General features: G+C 45.4%; 1 protein-coding gene and 2 pseudogenes across 1 annotated transcript in view; 2 read left to right on the top strand and 1 right to left on the bottom strand.

The window, feature by feature from the left end:
* The window catches only part of Clasp1 (cytoplasmic linker associated protein 1), a 236065-nt gene extending 231174 nt beyond the window's left edge, over positions 1-4891 (bottom strand). Inside the window, 1 exon segment of the mRNA XM_052736724.1 lies at positions 4788-4891. The gene's annotated coding sequence lies outside the window, so the exon portion shown is untranslated.
* A 5465-nt stretch (positions 4892-10356) lies between these two features.
* Positions 10357-10991, top strand: LOC128109581 (40S ribosomal protein S10-like; annotated as a pseudogene).
* Positions 10992-11330: 339 nt separating this feature from the next.
* Positions 11331-14739, top strand: LOC128109580 (sodium- and chloride-dependent creatine transporter 1-like; annotated as a pseudogene).
* Positions 14740-16557: the final 1818 nt, after the last annotated feature.

Genomic DNA, 16557 nt, shown 5'->3' with positions numbered 1-16557 from the left:
CTATGAGCCACCATGTGGTGCTGGAAATTGAACCCAGGTCTCTGGAAGAGCTGCCAGGACTCTTAAGCACTGAGCCATCTCTCCAGCTCCATGATACATTTCCTTATTACTTCATACAATCAACAGTTCCCACTAGTATACAAGTCACATGGGTCACAACAGCCAACATCACAGAATGTTCTCAAACTCCCTATATCCAAGGATCTAAGAAGAGTAAATGACCAGGAGGAAAGCAGTGTGAGGGGAAGCTGAGGAATAAAACCAGAAAGAGCAAGGACTGAAGAGACTTCCAGCAGGAAGAGGCCAGAAGTCAACAGGGTGTTGTATTAGAAACACCACCATCTCAGGACTGTTGGGACCCACGAGCAGGGGCGGGATAAGACAGGATGTCATGCAAATGGGGGAGAAATATCATGAGGTGTGGCAGCAAAGAAATCAGTAAAGCCCTGGGATGGGAGGAGCCACTTAGAAACTATCAGTAAACTCTACTGCTTTACAGATCAGCTAATCACACACACACACACACACACACACACACACACACACACACACTCACACTCACACACATACACACTCACACACATACACACTCACACTCACACACATACACACACTCACACACACATTCACACACTCACATACACACTCACTCATATATATCCATGCGTTATGGATGATGCTCTGCTGGGCACCAAGTGAAGAAAACATGGTTCATTTCTGACAACTAGATTTTACAAGTCAAGAGCTGTATCATCTGTGATTTCTTCTTTGTGTGGTTTTTGTTTTAATTAAAACTAGACCTTTCTCTAAGTTTAAAAAAAATCTCTAATTGGTTCTGATTTTAAACCTGTTTTACTATTATCTACCATTTACTACTACCATTTAGCTTGGGAACCAGACTGGCACTTATCACAACTGACAGCCATTGAAACACAAGTCTGGGACTAATGCTTACCTTAGATGGCTACATTTACAATACCACTGCACAATAAAAGTATTGTTTATTTAAAAGCTGATTTTAGGACCCTTAAAATGGATCAGTAGGTAAAGACACTTGCCACCAAGTCTAAATTCAATCCCTAGAAGACACAGGGTGGAAGGATAGATTGGACACTTAAAAGTTGTCCTCTGAGCCAGGTATAGTGGTGTACGTCTTTTATCCCTGCAGAGGGAGGCAGACCTCTGTGAGTATGAGGACAGTCTAGTCTACAAGGCGAGTTCCAGGACAGCCAAGGCAACACAGAGAAACCCTGTCTCAAAAAACCAAGAAAGAAAGAAAGAAAGAGAGAAAGAAGGAAAGAAAGTTAGTTGTCCTCAGATCTTCTCTACATATCATGTACCTGACACAGATACACACACTAATAAATAAATATACGTCAATAAATAAATATAATAGAAATTGATTTAAAGTAGATTACTAAGAATAACAATCAAGAACATAAATTATCTACCCAAATTTCTAAACCAAGACATTGAGCTGCTCAAGAAAATAACATTAACAGAAGATTGGGAGGAAAAAATTCTAAATCTAAAACCAAACAAAACGAAACGCATTCGAATGACAATCCCAAAGTCCTGACCAATCATTCCTCACCATCCATGTAAACTATTTTAAGGATCTGAATCTTGCTCTATAAAAAGCGAATTCCCACTGTCCGTGCTACACTTAGAGAGCCTATCACAGTTGTTACTGAGACAAGCAAACTCAGCTGTAGCCTTTTGCTTGGTGTCAATACACAAAGAAATGCTGGGGACAGTGAGGTGGCTCAGAGAGTAAAGGCACTTGCTGCCAAGCCTGAGGACCACAGGGACCCACACAGCAGAAGAAAACCCATTCCTACAGGTTGTCCTTTGACTGCCACATGCCCGCTGTGTGTGGCACATGCACATTCACACATACAGACACACATATGCATAGACAAACAAATGCATGTCAACGAAAGTAAAGACTTAAAGGCTGGGATGTAGCTCATTGACAGGGCACTTGTCTAGTACACAGAGGACCCTGGGGTCAATTGCCAGCACTGTAAATAAATAAGCTAATTCATCCAAACTTTGAAGATTTAAACCAGTTAGTGTTCTGGCTTGCCTTTTGTTGTGACAAACCCACTGAATAAAAGCAACTTAGGGCAGGAAAGGGTGTATTTGGCTTGCCCCTCCAGGTCACAGTCCATTATTGAAATCAAGGCAGCAGCAACTTCAGCAGGAACTCCAGCAGACCCATGACAACCACGGCTTACTGGCTGGCTCTCTGATTTGCTCAGCTAGCTCTCTTCTTCTTTTCTTCTTCTTTTTTTTTAAATACTAAAAACTCTATTTAAAAAAAAAATGCCTTCACTACAGTTTTAAAGTTTGAAAAGGCTCTTTTTAAAATCACAACCCCCAAAAGTTAATGAACATATACAGAAGAACAAACCCATTTTAAAACTTTGAGTAAAAGCCGTATTTATAGGCATCCCTCCAACTTTTAAGGGGTGGTGCCGTCCTGAGGCAGTTGGTATCAAGGCTGTCTTGATCACCCAAATTTACAGCTTCATTCCTCCACTTAGGCCAGAAGGAAAAAAGAAAGTCCAACAAAGGAGCAAGTGTTCCCAACTAACATCATGGTTAGATCCCCAAAGTCCGCACTTGAAATTATGCTGGATCTTTCACTCACTGTTTCCCTCACATGCACCTTTGTGATTCTCTACTTTTTAGGGGGGAGGGGAGGAGTGGGTAAGGGTAAATCTAGACTGTCTTCAAACAAAGTATGGTATTGGGACATAAACTCTGCTATTCAAAATCACTGATTCATATGAGAGCGCTCCATGGAAGAAATGTGTCCCAAATCCGTAAGAGGTAAGGGAGTAAATAAATTCAAAGAAGTCAGGCATGAATCTGACTAAATTCAAAGACATCATGTAGGGACAGAGCAGCCTGTCCCTACCTATAACTCATAACACTGGAGTAGCATCTTGCCAGGTAAGGTGTTCCTCTAATTTTGACATCGAGCCAGAATTCAGAAGTCTACAAACAAATTTTCATTATCATAAATTGGCACACAAAGCACAAGGAGTCCTCAAAGCAAGACAGAGTTTCATGGCTTCAGATCAAAAAGCAGAAAACAGAAAACAGACTACGTCAGCTAGCCTTCTTACACAGCCCAGACCTACCTGACTAGGAACAACACGGGCCACAGTAGGCTGGGCACTCCCACAGCAACCGCAATCAAGACAATCTCTTACAGACATGGCCACAGGCCAGTGTGAGCTGGGAAACTCCTGGGTCATGGCTCCCTCTTCCCGGGTGAAAGGAGGTTGTGTGAAGTTGACAATAAAAACTAGCAGTTACATGTTACCCATAATAAACAATGACTTTCAGAAACTGAAATTTGAGTACTGCAACAAGGGTGCAATTAGCCAACTTTACAAAGATGAATGAACAAATAGCTCATTAAAACTTAAATCTTTCTTAGCAAGTAAAAAAGAAAATAATATTCAGTTCTCTGGGCGCTGTGTTATTCTCCCTATCTCTGTGTCTCTGCATCAATGTTGCTATTCTCCCTGCTACTCCATGGATAAGCAACCCTACCCCTCTGTTTCGGATCCCTCATACCAAGAGTTCCATAAGTGTCATGAATAACAATAAAAATAGCAATTTCTAAGGCCAGAATTGATACTAACTAGCCCGTGGTACCTGAATCTGGTGCAAGGTACGGGGTAGCATGCAACTGCATCACTCTTGACTCTCCCGCATCACTGCCTCCCGAAGGACTAGAGCATCCAAAGCACTCATTGCCACATCACAAATTAAAGTATCAGGTTTAAAGAACTCACAGGTTCCACCATTAGGTCAGTGTTTCATGAACGAACCCCCTAACAGAAATCCACTCGGATGCAACACCACATGCTTTAAGGCTCCACCTAATTATTCTTTTAATTTAAAAAATAAACACAACTATTTTTAAAATCTCTATAGATATTATGTAATGAGTTTGACTTTGGAAAACCCCACACTCATCCAAGCAGCTCATAAAATGGAAAGCAAGATTCAGTCTGCTCCATTGTACCCAACCAGACTAACGTGCAAGATCACACACTCATCTTCGTCAGCGCGGCTCTGCCAATACCAAAGAACAACAAAGGCAAGTTGAGGAGGCTGCACAGGCTTAACTCAGCACTTGTCCGCTTTTCCCAGCTTCGCAAAGACCCTCGCAGCGGGGCCCTCCTGGGGACCAAGGGGACCTTCCGCATCCCCCGGGGGCCCCGGCTGCTCCGCTTTTGTCTGGCCCAGGCTGGGAGTCCCGGCCGCCCGGCCTGCCTCCCCGACAACCCCTTCTTCCCTCTGAATCTTTCTCCACACCCATCACTCGCCGATGACTAGTTGTAGTGGGGTTTCTTCTCCGGGAGCCCCTTCCCGCTCTATGCAATCTCGGTTCCTTTCAAAGAGACCCCGGATTGCTTTGGCGTCTCCCAAGCCGGGCAGGGGAGACTCCAGGTCAGGAAGGGGCCCCGGGGTGGGGTCTGAAAGAGACAGGCACACAAAGCCAGGCTTGACCCCACAGCCGCCCCACCTCCCCTCGGCAAAGCAGCCTGCGATCAGGATTGGACCAGGCAGCCGCTCATCCTGGGTCCTCACCCCGATCCCATCCCAGGGCCGCCCCCTCCCCCAAAAGTGCACCCCAGAGCGGCTGACAGCGCCGGACACCGTCCCCACCCGGACCCTGCGCCCGCTGCCGCCCGGAAAAGGAGCAGGGCCCTCGGGTGGACTCCAGTCTGAACATTCTTCGTCTTTAACCCGGTACTTACAGCTCTATTATTCACTACTGTTGCGGGTGCGGACCGGACAGCCGCCGCCTTCTCCTCCACCCCAATGGTTAAGCGCTTGGTGCGGGGATTAAAAAAAAAAAAAAAAAAAAAGTGAGAAGGCAACTGCGCCTGCGCAGTGCGGCCTTACTGTGTTCCCCTTACCGCCACCAGCTCAGCTGAACCATAGAGACGGCAAACTCAGCCCAGAGAGGTAGCTTCCTCTCTATGGTAACGCCCGGCGCACGGGCCGCCCCAGGCTCCTTGGCCCCACGGGGGGGGGGGGGGGGGGAGGAAATGTTAATTGACCCTAATGGCGACCCGTAGCGTAAAGGTGCTTTAATGAAAAAGGTAACCAAGGAGTATTTAAGGCCCTTGGGAAGTGGAAGCAAAACTCGAGCAAGACTAGGGGAAGGCTGTGTGATAAAAGAACTAGAGAGGAATCAGGAGAGCGTGGACAAGTCTTCCGGCCGGAACTTCCTTTGATCGTCCGGGTGTTTGATATTGAAGCAAACAGTCTTTCACTTCTGGGTTATGGGTGCCCGCTATTCATCGGACGATTTCGGTGAAGAAAATTGACCCCCACGACTTCCCGTAGCCGGCAGCGCGTTTCGGTTCGCTTCTCTGAGCATGCGGGCAAGTGCCACTACCGGAAGCACAGCTTTTAAACCGTTCCAGCGCTTTGGCGAACCGAGCCGCGAACTGGAGGCTTCGGCCACTCCAGGGAGTTCGTGTCTGTTTCTTTCCTAAGCTTTTTCACTACGGTGCTGCCTCGCCCTCCCGCATGACCCTCAAAAGTATGTGAACTGTTCGGGCTGCGCAGATTACAGCGCTGCCTTCAAGGAGCCTAAGGACGCCCGTGTGCTCCCCAACAACTTGCCTTTGAAAGCTTTTGTATTGAAGTTGTACACTGGCGAAAATCACTTAAAATGTCGATTGACTTCCTCCATCGCGAATGGGTGTTTGAGGAGACTCCTCGGGGCAGGAATGTGAATGTATTGGGAAATGTGCGATAATGCTGTATGGTCCTCAGGACTCGGGAGTTAGATTGGAAAGACAAACTAAAACAATAAAGCCAAGTGCAGACCCTCTGGTGCAGAAAGGGTAGAGGACTGGTTCGAAAGAGTAGGATTCACATGCTGGATGGGACTCGTGATTGGATATAGAAAAAGTAGCATCTTTAAGATGAAAATGCAAGCTAGTTTATTGATAGTCAGTTGGGGGCGGATCATGAAGAGCATTCTAGAAAAAAAAAAAACCACCGGGTCAAACGGAAGTGGGTGGTGTGCTGGGAGAACAATGTGTGAAGAGTAGTTTGCAGGGAAGGGAAGGAAAAGAGAAAACCCACGTCGTTTGATAAGTACCACGGGAAGGGATGTTCTAAATGTTTTATTAACAAAATTAAACACTGTAGCTGGTTTTTATTGAATAGTTCAGTGAAGTTAGCCAACCTCCAGCTTTCTTTTTATCATGCAAAGCAAGCCATGCACCAGTTAAATCTCAATTACCCAAGTTTTTACCTCCGGCTATATAACAACCATTCTACTTTCTATGCATTTGAAGACTGAGTACTTTGAAACTGGAATCACAAGTGGCCTTTTTGTGACTGGGTCATTTCACATAGCCTTATAGACCCTAGAATTGTCTGTGCATGTTACAGCCTGTGTCCAGAGTGCCTTCTTTAAAGTTGAATAATATGCCAGTGTGTGTATTTACCACCTGGGCTACTTGCATCATTAGCTATTGTACACAATGTTGTGAACATAGATGTCGTACTCCTTTGGATCCTACTTTTAGGGGCCCAAGAGATGGCTGGAGATGAGGCTGAGTAAAGGCACACAAGCCGGATTACCTGAATTCTATCCCACCTCATAATGGAAGGGGAGACTCCACTGCTGCAGTTTATCCTCTCCCTTCCACACAGGCACTGTGGCCCATGAACTCAACACATGAGATAAATAAATGTGTTTTATAAGTCACTTTTAATAAGAGGGGAAAAGTGGAAGCCAAGTGAAGAAATCCACACTTGATTCATATTGCTACCCATACCTTAACTGGAGATAGTTACATAGTGGGGGGGGGGGGATGTTTTGTATTGTTTGCAATGCTAGGGAGGAACAGGGCCTCACACTTGCTAAGCACGTGCTCTAAGAGTGAGCTAGACCCCCAGCCCCAAGAGCTGTTAGAAAGTGACTCACCCGCAAGATCAGGAAGCTAACTACTTCGTTTATGTATATGGACGCCTGTACCTATACCAGGTTTTCTGTGAGTGCTTTCTGTAAATTATCCACGTCATTGAGTTCATCGGAGTAAATTTGAGACAGTTGTTCCTCACCTCATTTTTTTGATGAGATAACCAAGATTGTGTTACAGACAGGCTGAGGGAAGGCCTGACAGCCATGCATTACCACTAGCGGTAAGGAAAGAACAGTGCCATAGAACTGGGCACCGGAGGGCACTGACGGGTCACTGCTGAGGGCAAGGATATTGAAAGAAAACATTCACATATATAAGAGTGACTTTCCTGCAGGGTGGGGATACTATGCTGGGCATCAAACTGGGGGCCTTGTGCATGCTCTGCCAATGCTCATCACATTACCCAGAAGAAGTAATAAATTGACACCAAAATTTTTAGGGAGGTTTTTTGTTTGTTTAGTTGGTTGGTTTGGGGGGAGGTTGTTTGGGTTGTTTTTGTTTCTGTTTTTCTGTTTTGGTGTTTTGTTTCATTTTTTGTTTTGTTTTGTTTTTGGTTTTTTTTGTTTTTTTTTTGCTTAAGAGAGGGTTTCTCGGGGCTGGAGAGATGTCTTTGAGGTTAAGAGCACTGACTGCTCTTTCCGAGGACCCAGGTTCAATTCCCAGCACCCACATGGCAGCTCACTACTGTCTGTAACCCCGTTCCAGGGGACATAACACTCATGGCAAAACACTAATAAAAAAATTAAAAAAAAAAAAAAAAAGAGGGGGAGGTTTCTCTGTGTAACCCTGGCTGTCCTGGAACTCACTCTGTAGACCAGGCTGGCTTCAAACTCAGAAATCTGCCTGCCTCTGCCTCCTGAGTGCTGGGATTAAAGGCATGCAGCACTACTGCCTGCCTGTTTTTGTTGTTGTTAATGTGTATGTATGTTTATACTGTGTATTCAGGTGCCTGTAGAAGTCAGAATAAATTGGATCCCCTGGAGCTGAAGTTACAGGTGGTTGTGAGCTGATGGATGTGGGTGCTGAGAACAGAACTCAAGGTCCTTTGCTACAGCAATATGTGCTCTTAACTGAAAAGCCATCCTTCCAGCCCCTTAACTGTCTATTACTGATGTGCATAAAGGCTCAGTACAGCAAAATTGCATCTGCCAAATCCTTAGAACAAACCTGGGCTCGATTTTTAAGAAATTGCTTTTAAGAAATACAAGGTGTCAGACAGAAATAGGCTTTTTAACTTTTGTTAGGTAAGAATATCTTCTTATATCATAGAGAAATTAACTTCTTAGCACTATATCTTTCCTTTGTATTCTCAGACTACTTTGCAACCACTTAGCAGGTGAGAAAATCAAGAGCTTCAGAATTCCCACTCTGCTTTGGTCCTTGGAGAGATGGTGAATGGACAGTGTCTCTATTCAGCCTGCCTCATCTTCCTCAGGAATCCCGGCCTGAACTCCAGTGAAACTGACGTTAGAGAATCGAGGACACAGAGACTGAGTGCATTATAAACAGCACTCACGTGCTCAAAACTTTTGTGTACAAACTCACTCCCTGGTGCCACCAGGGAAATGTTAAGATGAGTAAAATAGACGTGACAAGAAGGATAACACTGGTGGTGGAGGTGAGGCAGTGAGGGGGCAGAAATAGGAGTGCTCGAGGGTGGGACACCATGGGGACCCCACTGAGATGAATGTCCAGTAAGCTAGATGTGGTGGTGTCGGCCTTTAGTTCCAGGACAGAGAGGCTAGCAGATCTCTGAATTCTGGGCCAGCCTGGTCTATGTGTCAAGGTGAGTCCCAAGCCAGATGGGACTACATAGTTAAAAAGAAAGAAGGAAAAAAGAAAGAAAGAAAGAAGAAAAATAGTGACCACCCTCAATACTATGAACCTTAAAAATTAATTCCAAAGCTGGGGACATGACTCAGTGGGTAAAGTGCTGACTGTGCAATCGTGAGGACCAAAGTTTGGATCTCCCAAGTAAATGTCAGGTGGGCGTGGCAGCCTACTTACAGTCTTACAGACTTAGAGATGACATTCTTGGGAAGGCTGGCTCACTAGATGGCCCTAATTAGTGACCTCTATGTTCTCAAGAGACCATCCCTCAGTAAATAAAATGGAGTCAAGAAAAACATCCCAGGCGGTGGTGGTGCATGCCTTTAATCCCAGCACTCGGGAGGCAGAGCCAGGCGGATCTCTGTGAGTTCGAGGCCAGCCTGGTCTACAGAGCGAGATCCAGGACAGGCACCAAAACTACACGGAGAAACCTTGTCTCAAAAAACAAAAAATTAAGAAAAATATCCAACAAAGTCTGACCTGAGCACATGTGCCATGTGAACATGCATATACACAGGCACACCACACATAAATATACACAGAAGATTTAATAATTCCAAAATAACTACAGTCTTCCCTCACATCCACAGGAGATTGGTTCTAGGACACACACACACATACACACACACACACACACACACACACACACACACACAGAAATAAAAATGTACAAATACAATGTTGTAGTTAGGGTTTCTATTGCTTTGACAAAACACCATGACCAAAAACAAGTTGGGGAGGAAAGGGTTTATTTAGCTTCAGCATTGCTGTTCATTACTGAAGAAGTCAGGACAGGACCCCTCAAACAGGGCAGGATCCCAGAGGCAGAAACTGATGCAGAAGCCATGGAAGGGAGCTGCTTACTGGCTTGCTTCCCATGGCTTGCTCAGCCCACCTTCTTATAGAACCCAGGACCAACAGCTCAGGGATGGCACCACTCACGGTGTGCTGGGTCCTCCCCCATTGATCACTAAATGAGAAAATGCCTTACAGTTGGATCTCATGGAGGCATTTCCTCAACTGAGGTTCCTTCCTCTGATGACTAGCTCGTATCAACTTGACACACAAGACCAGCCAGTACAACTGACTCCTTATCAACTTAACACACAAACACATCACTATTAAGCCACATCCCTTCCTTTCTTATTCATCCCCAAGATCTCACATTAAAATCATAAGTGTTTTAAAAGTCCCATAATCTTTACAAATTCAGTCTTCAAAATGTCAGTCTCTTTAAAAGATCCAATTGCTCTTTTTTGTTGTTGTTTTGTTTTGTTTTTTGAGACAGATTATTTCTGTGTAGCTTTGCACCTTTCTTGGAATTCACTCTGCAGCCCCGGCGGGCCTGGAACTCACAGTCATCTGCCTGCCTTTCCTCCTGTGTGCTGGGATTAAAGATGTGCGCCACCACCACCGCCGCCGCTACCACCACCACCCAGCTAAAATATCTACTCTTAAAAGTTCAAGTATGGGCCGGGAGGTGGTGGCACATGCTTTTAATCCCTGCACTAGGGAGGCAGAGCCAGGCGGATCTCTGTGAGTTTGAGGCCAGCCTAATCTACAGAGTGAGATCCAGGACAGGCACCAAAACTATATAGAGAAACCCTGTCTCAAACCCCCCTCCCCAAGAAAAAAGTTCAAGTATTCCTTTCCAGCCTCTGTCTCAGACCCTGCAGCTGCCAAGATTTTGGTGCCTAAGAACCGGATTGCCATCTACGAACTCCTTTTTAAAAGAAAGGAATGAGTGATGGTTGCCAAGAAGGATGTCCATCTGCCCAAACACCCGGAGCTGGCAGACAAGAACGTGCCCAGCCTTCACGTAATAAAGGCCGTGCAGGCTCTGAAGACTCAAGCCTATGTGAAGGAGCAGTTTGCCTGGAGACATTTCTATTGGTGCCTTACGAATGAGAACATCCAGTATCTCTGAAATGACCTCCACCTACCTCTGGAGATCACCCTTCCACCCTGAGCCACAGCCATACTGAAACTGGCCGGCCTCGGCCCAAAGGTCCAGAGGGTATGCAACCTGCAAGAGTCACAAGAGGGGAGGTAGACAGAGACAACCTACAAAGGGAGTGCTGTGCCTCTTGGTGTTGACAAGCAGAGGCTGAAGCTGGCTCCGCAACTGAATTCCACTTTAGAGGTAGCTTTGGTCATAGATGTGGTCAGACATCTCAGTGAAGTTGGAGATTGTGTTGTTGTTGTTTTGTTTCTTTCGAGACAGCATTTCTCTGTGTACCTTTGGAGACTGTCCTGGAACTCACTTTGTAGACCAGGCTGGCCTGGAACTCACAGAGATGCGTCTACCTCTGCCACCCATCACCGCACACACACCTTTAATCCCAGGAAGTGATGGCAGGAAGCAAAAAGGTATATAAGGCGTGAGTAAACAGGAAGTACACAGGCTGAGGATTTACGCTTTCGGGGCCCTCTCTCCAGGTGCAGCCTGAGCCCCTTACCCGCCCCCACCAACCACCTTTGAGACACACAACCCTTGGCGGGCCTCCCGGCCCAGGGACCATGGCAAAGAAGAGCGCCAAGAAAGGTATCTATAGTGTGTCTGGTGACGAAAAGAAGGGTCCTCTCATCGAGCCCGGGCCCTAAGGTGCCCTGGCCAAGGGCGATGGTCCCATGGGCCTTGGAGCGCCCAGCGGCCACCTTACCATGCCGCCTCGAAAGACCTGGACACGCCAGATGGACTTCATCAAGTCGTGCGTGGGCTTTGCTGTGGGCCTGGGTAACGTGTGGCGCTTCCCTACCTGTGCTACAAGAACGGCGGAGGTGTGTTCCTTATTACCTACGTCCTGTTTGCCCTGGTTGGAGGAATCCCTATTTTCCTGGAAATCTCACTGGGCCAATTCATGAAGGCCGGCAGCATCACTGTCTGGAACATCTGTCCCCTATTCAAAGGCCTGGGCTATGCCTCCATGGTGATAGTCTTCTGCTGCAACACCTACTACATCATGCATGCTGGCCTGGGCCTTTTATTACCTGGTCAAGTCATTCACCACCACTTTGCCCTGGGCCACGTGTGGCCACACCTGGAACACTCCTGACTGTGTGGAGACCATTCGCCGTGAAGACTGTGCCAATGCCAGCCTGGCCAACCTCACATGTGACCAGCTTGCTGACCATCGGTCCCGTCATCGAGTTCTGGGAGAACAAAGTCTTTAGGCTCTCTGCGGGGCTGGAGGTGCCAGGGTCCCTCAACTGGGAGATGACCCTATGCCTGCTGGCCTGCTGCGTGCTGGTCTACTTCTGTGTGTGGAAGGGGGTCAGGTCAACAGGAATGATCCGTGCACTTCACTGCTACATTCCCATATGTGATTCTCATCGTGCTGCTGGTGCGCCGAGCGCTGCTGCCTGGAGCCCTGGATGGTATCATCTATCTCAAGCCTGACTGGTCGAAGCTGGGATCCCCTCAGGTATGGAGAGATGCCGGGACCCAGGTTTTCTTCTCTTGCGCCATCGGCCTGGGTGCCCTCACAGCCCTAGGCAGCTACAATCGCTTCAACAACAACTGCTACAAGGACGCCATCATCCTGGCACTCATCAACAGTGAGACCAGCTTCTTTGCTGGTTTTGTGGTCTTCTCAATCCTGGGCTTTATGGCCACAGAGCAGGATGTGCACATCTCCAAGGTGGCAGAATCAGGGCCTGGCCTGGCCTTCATTGCCTACCCACGAGCTGTCACATTGATGCCTGTGGCCCCGCTGGCCGGGCAGCCTTGTTCTTCTTCATGCTGCTGCTGCTCGGTCTGGACAGCCAGTTTGTAGGAGTGGAGGGCTTCATCACCTGGCTCCTGGATCTCCTCCCAGCCTCCTACTACTTCCATTTCCAAAGGGAGATCTCCGTGGTCCTCTGCTGCGTCCTCTATCATTGATCTCTCCATGGTGACCGATGGCGGGATGTACGTCTTCCAGCTGTTTGACTACTACTCAGCTAGCGGCACTACCCTGCTTTGGCAAGCCTTTTGGGAGTGTGTGGTGGTGGCTTGGGTTTATGGAGCTGACTGCTTCATGGATGACATTGCCTGTATGACTGGGTACCAGCCTTGCCCCTCAATGAAATGGTGCTGGTCCTTCTTCACTCATTGGTCTGCATGGGCATTTTCATCTTCAACATTGTACACTACGAGCTGCTGGTTTACAACGATACCTACATGTACCCATGGTGGGGAGAAGCCATAGGCTGGGCCCTTGCACTCTCTTCCATGCTGTGTGTACCCCTCCACCTCCTGGGTCTCCTCAGGGCAAAAGGAACCATGGCAGAGCGCTGGCAGCACCTGACCCAGCCTATATGAGGCCTCCACTACTTGGAATACAGAGCTCAGGATACAGATGTCAGGGGCCTGACCACCCGACTCCAGTGTCGAAGAGCAGCAAGGTCATTATGGTGGAGAGTGTCATGTGACAGGCACCCCCAGCTCATATCACCAGCTCATCCTTTGTTAGCCATAGCAGCCCCTGCTTTAGCCTCTACCCATCCCTCCAGGGGGCTTGCCTTTCCTTGACAGTTTGGGGGTCTGCCTGGGGGAAGGGGAGGAAGCACCATGAGTGCTAACAAAAATAACTTTTTCTGTTTTTATTAAAATGCCAAGAATATCACAGTTCCCCCTCAAAAAAAATATCTTGGTGAAGAAGAATGGAACCTGTTGTACTGCAAACTTGGGACTGGTTGTGAGACACAATTCTGCCACAGATACAATTGACATTGTGCTGTGGATATTGCTCTGTATGCTGTGAATGTGTTGCTCTGATTGGTTAATAAATAAAGTGCTGATTGGCCAGTAGCCAGGCAGGAAGTATAGGTGGGACAAAGAGAGAGGAGAATTCTGGGAACAGGAAGGCTGAGTCAGGAGGTGCTGCTAGCCACAGCCATGAGAAGCAAGATGTAAAGATACTGGTAAGCCACGAGCCACGTGGCAAGGTATAGATTAACAGAAATGGGCTGAGTTTAAGTGTAAGAGCTAGTCAGTGGTAGGCCTGAGCTAATGGCCAAACAGTTTTAATTAATATAAGCCTCTGTGTGTTTACTTGAGCCTGAGCAGCTGTGGGCCTGGGTGGGACAGGAGTAAACTCCAGCTACAACATTGCTCCAAACCACAGAGTAGACACATACACCATAAAATTTCTGCAGGGAACCATGATCATGCTTAACAATGACTTTGAAATCTCCAAAAAAAAAAAAAAATGATGAGATCCCACAACAATGATTCCACATGAGCTATGATAAAGCCATTAAGCAAAGATTGGCTTTGGACTACAAACTGTTCAGAACAATTTTGAGATGGCTAGCTGAGATTCCCCACAACAATGATTTCATCAGGATGATGATAATACCACTAAGATGGCAAACACCACCCAAAGATCAGCTTTGGACTACAAACTGCTGAGGATAATTTCAAGATGGCTAGCTGAGATAATCTAGCCTCATAGACTACTTGAGCAAGGACTTGAGACAAGCCCTTCACTTTTGCATTATTCAGAGACTGGACAACAAATGATACAGCTAACTCTCCCAGAACTTGACAATTTCTTTTCAGAATCCCCTAAAGATGCCTTCGCCCCTAGACAGCCAGAAGTAATTTTAAGAACACTATGCCCATATTCCCAAGAGGTGGGATGGGTGGTTTTTGGTCATTCAGTGGGTTATAGAATTGTTGGTTACAAGTTGTTAACTGATGATGGTAAGAAAAAAAGCTAAACAAAGGAGATTAAATTTAAGGCTCTTGTTTGAAAAAAAAGAAAAAGAGAATATGGATAAGAGGTAGATTATTGGATCTACTCTAAAAAAAGAAAAGATAGGCCGGGCGGTGGTGGCGCACGCCTTTAATCCCAGCACTCGGGAGGCAGAGCCAGGCGGATCTCTGTGAGTTCGAGGCCAGCCTGGTCTCCAAAGCGAGTTCCAGGAAAGGCGCAAAGCTACACAGAGAAACCCTGCCTGGAAAAACCAAAAAAAAAAAAAAAAAAAAAAAAAAAAAAAAAAAAAAAAAAAAAAGAAAAGAAAAGATATAGAAATAATAGGATAAAAGGGTAGATTATTGAATCTACTCTGAAGAAAAAAAGAGGATATAGATAGCCAAAGACAAAAGGTAGGTTGTTGAATGTACTCTTAAAAAAACCCATAGAAATGATAGAATAGAGATTATTGAATCTACTCTGAAAAGAAAAAAGGAGGATATAAATATAAGATAAAAAGGTAGATTTTTTAAAGGTAGATTATTGAATCCACTTTTAGAAGGCAACTACTACTTTTAAATATTTTACATTGGATTGGATTTTTGTATATTGTATATAAATTATGTATATTGATACAAATTTGAGATTGATTTTGTTAGAAAATACTGTACACATATTTCTAATCTTATTCAAGGTAGTGTACCTATACAGTTCATTTAACAATGTAATGCAAACTGCTAGTCCTTGAATGTTATTATTACCAACTAATTAGGATATAAAGAAATGAAGGTTAGTAGTTAGTCATTACAATTGAACCTGTAGTTATATTAGGTATGTTTAGATCAAGCAGAGATATATTTTAGATAGACAGGTCATCTTCAAACACTTCAGAGATCTACAAAATATGGCATTTAAGATGTTTTAATAACATAGATTTTTTTCTTTTTTTATGACTATGAGACATGTCTGTTCCTGGCAGCACCAATCAACTTCAGAGAAGATAATGGGAATTGAAGAAACTCCTTATGGAGTTTACTTTAATTGTGGCAAAAGTTAGACACTGGACAAGAAAGTGCCCTTGCCTCAACTGCTGACTGTTTGCTGTCCAAAATGGACAAGCAGGACACAAAAGAAAGGACTGCTGATCCTTGCCAAGACAAGGTAAGAAGGTCCTTTAGAAAGTCCTGCTTCACAAATGAGTCTGTCAGATATGCTAGGCCTGTAGGCTGAAGGTGGATGCCCCAACATTGCAGAGGGACTTAGGGTGACTGTCCAGGCAACCTGCTGTTTCTGTCATTTCTCACATTTTTTGGAAGTCTCTTGTTTGCACTTCCTGATTACTAAGTTAATATTATTTTCTTCTTGGGTCATTGAGGGAGTTGAAGATTAGATAGTTTTAGTGTTCCTTGTTAACAAATTCAGAAAAGAAACTCACTACAGAGGTGTAAAGTGCATAAGTTTGAAAGATATCAAAAGATAGTTTTGGGTTGGTAATACAAGTTAGGGTAGAATGTGCATTAGGCACAACATTTGGACTCACCAAGATAGGAAAATGGAATTTTTTGTTTGAATTTGTCAAATATTAATGGACTATAGATTGTTAATGTAATTCTTGACTGTATTTATTATATATACTTATTGTACTTTTTGTATATAATTTGTCTTAGGTATCACCTTCTTTTATTATTTTAGACAAAGAAGGGGAAATGTGGTTGATATATGTGTACCCTAACAAACTTACCTGGGGATCAGAGAACAAAGCCAGTCACTAGATTAGACATAGAGGCCAGACAGTGTTGGCACACACCCTTAATCCTATCATCACTCAGTAGGCAGAGATCCATCTGGATTTCTATGAGTTCAAGGCTACATTGGAAACAAAATCAAGGGTAGTGGCATACAAGTCCCAGCACTTGAGATCTCATGCTTTTGCTTGGGAAGCACACAGACCTTTAATCCCAGGAAGTGATGGCAGGAAGCAGAAAGGTATATAAGGCGTGAGGACCAGGAACTAGAGGCTTTTTAGCAGCAGTTCAGCTGAGACACTTTTGAGTGAGGACTCAGAG

Source organism: Peromyscus californicus, unplaced genomic scaffold, assembly GCF_007827085.1.
Source record: "Peromyscus californicus insignis strain IS unplaced genomic scaffold, ASM782708v3 Scaffold_14__1_contigs__length_90479793_seg_2, whole genome shotgun sequence".
NCBI classification, from domain to species: domain Eukaryota; kingdom Metazoa; phylum Chordata; class Mammalia; order Rodentia; family Cricetidae; genus Peromyscus; species Peromyscus californicus.
This window is presented reverse-complemented; position numbering and strand designations above follow the sequence as displayed.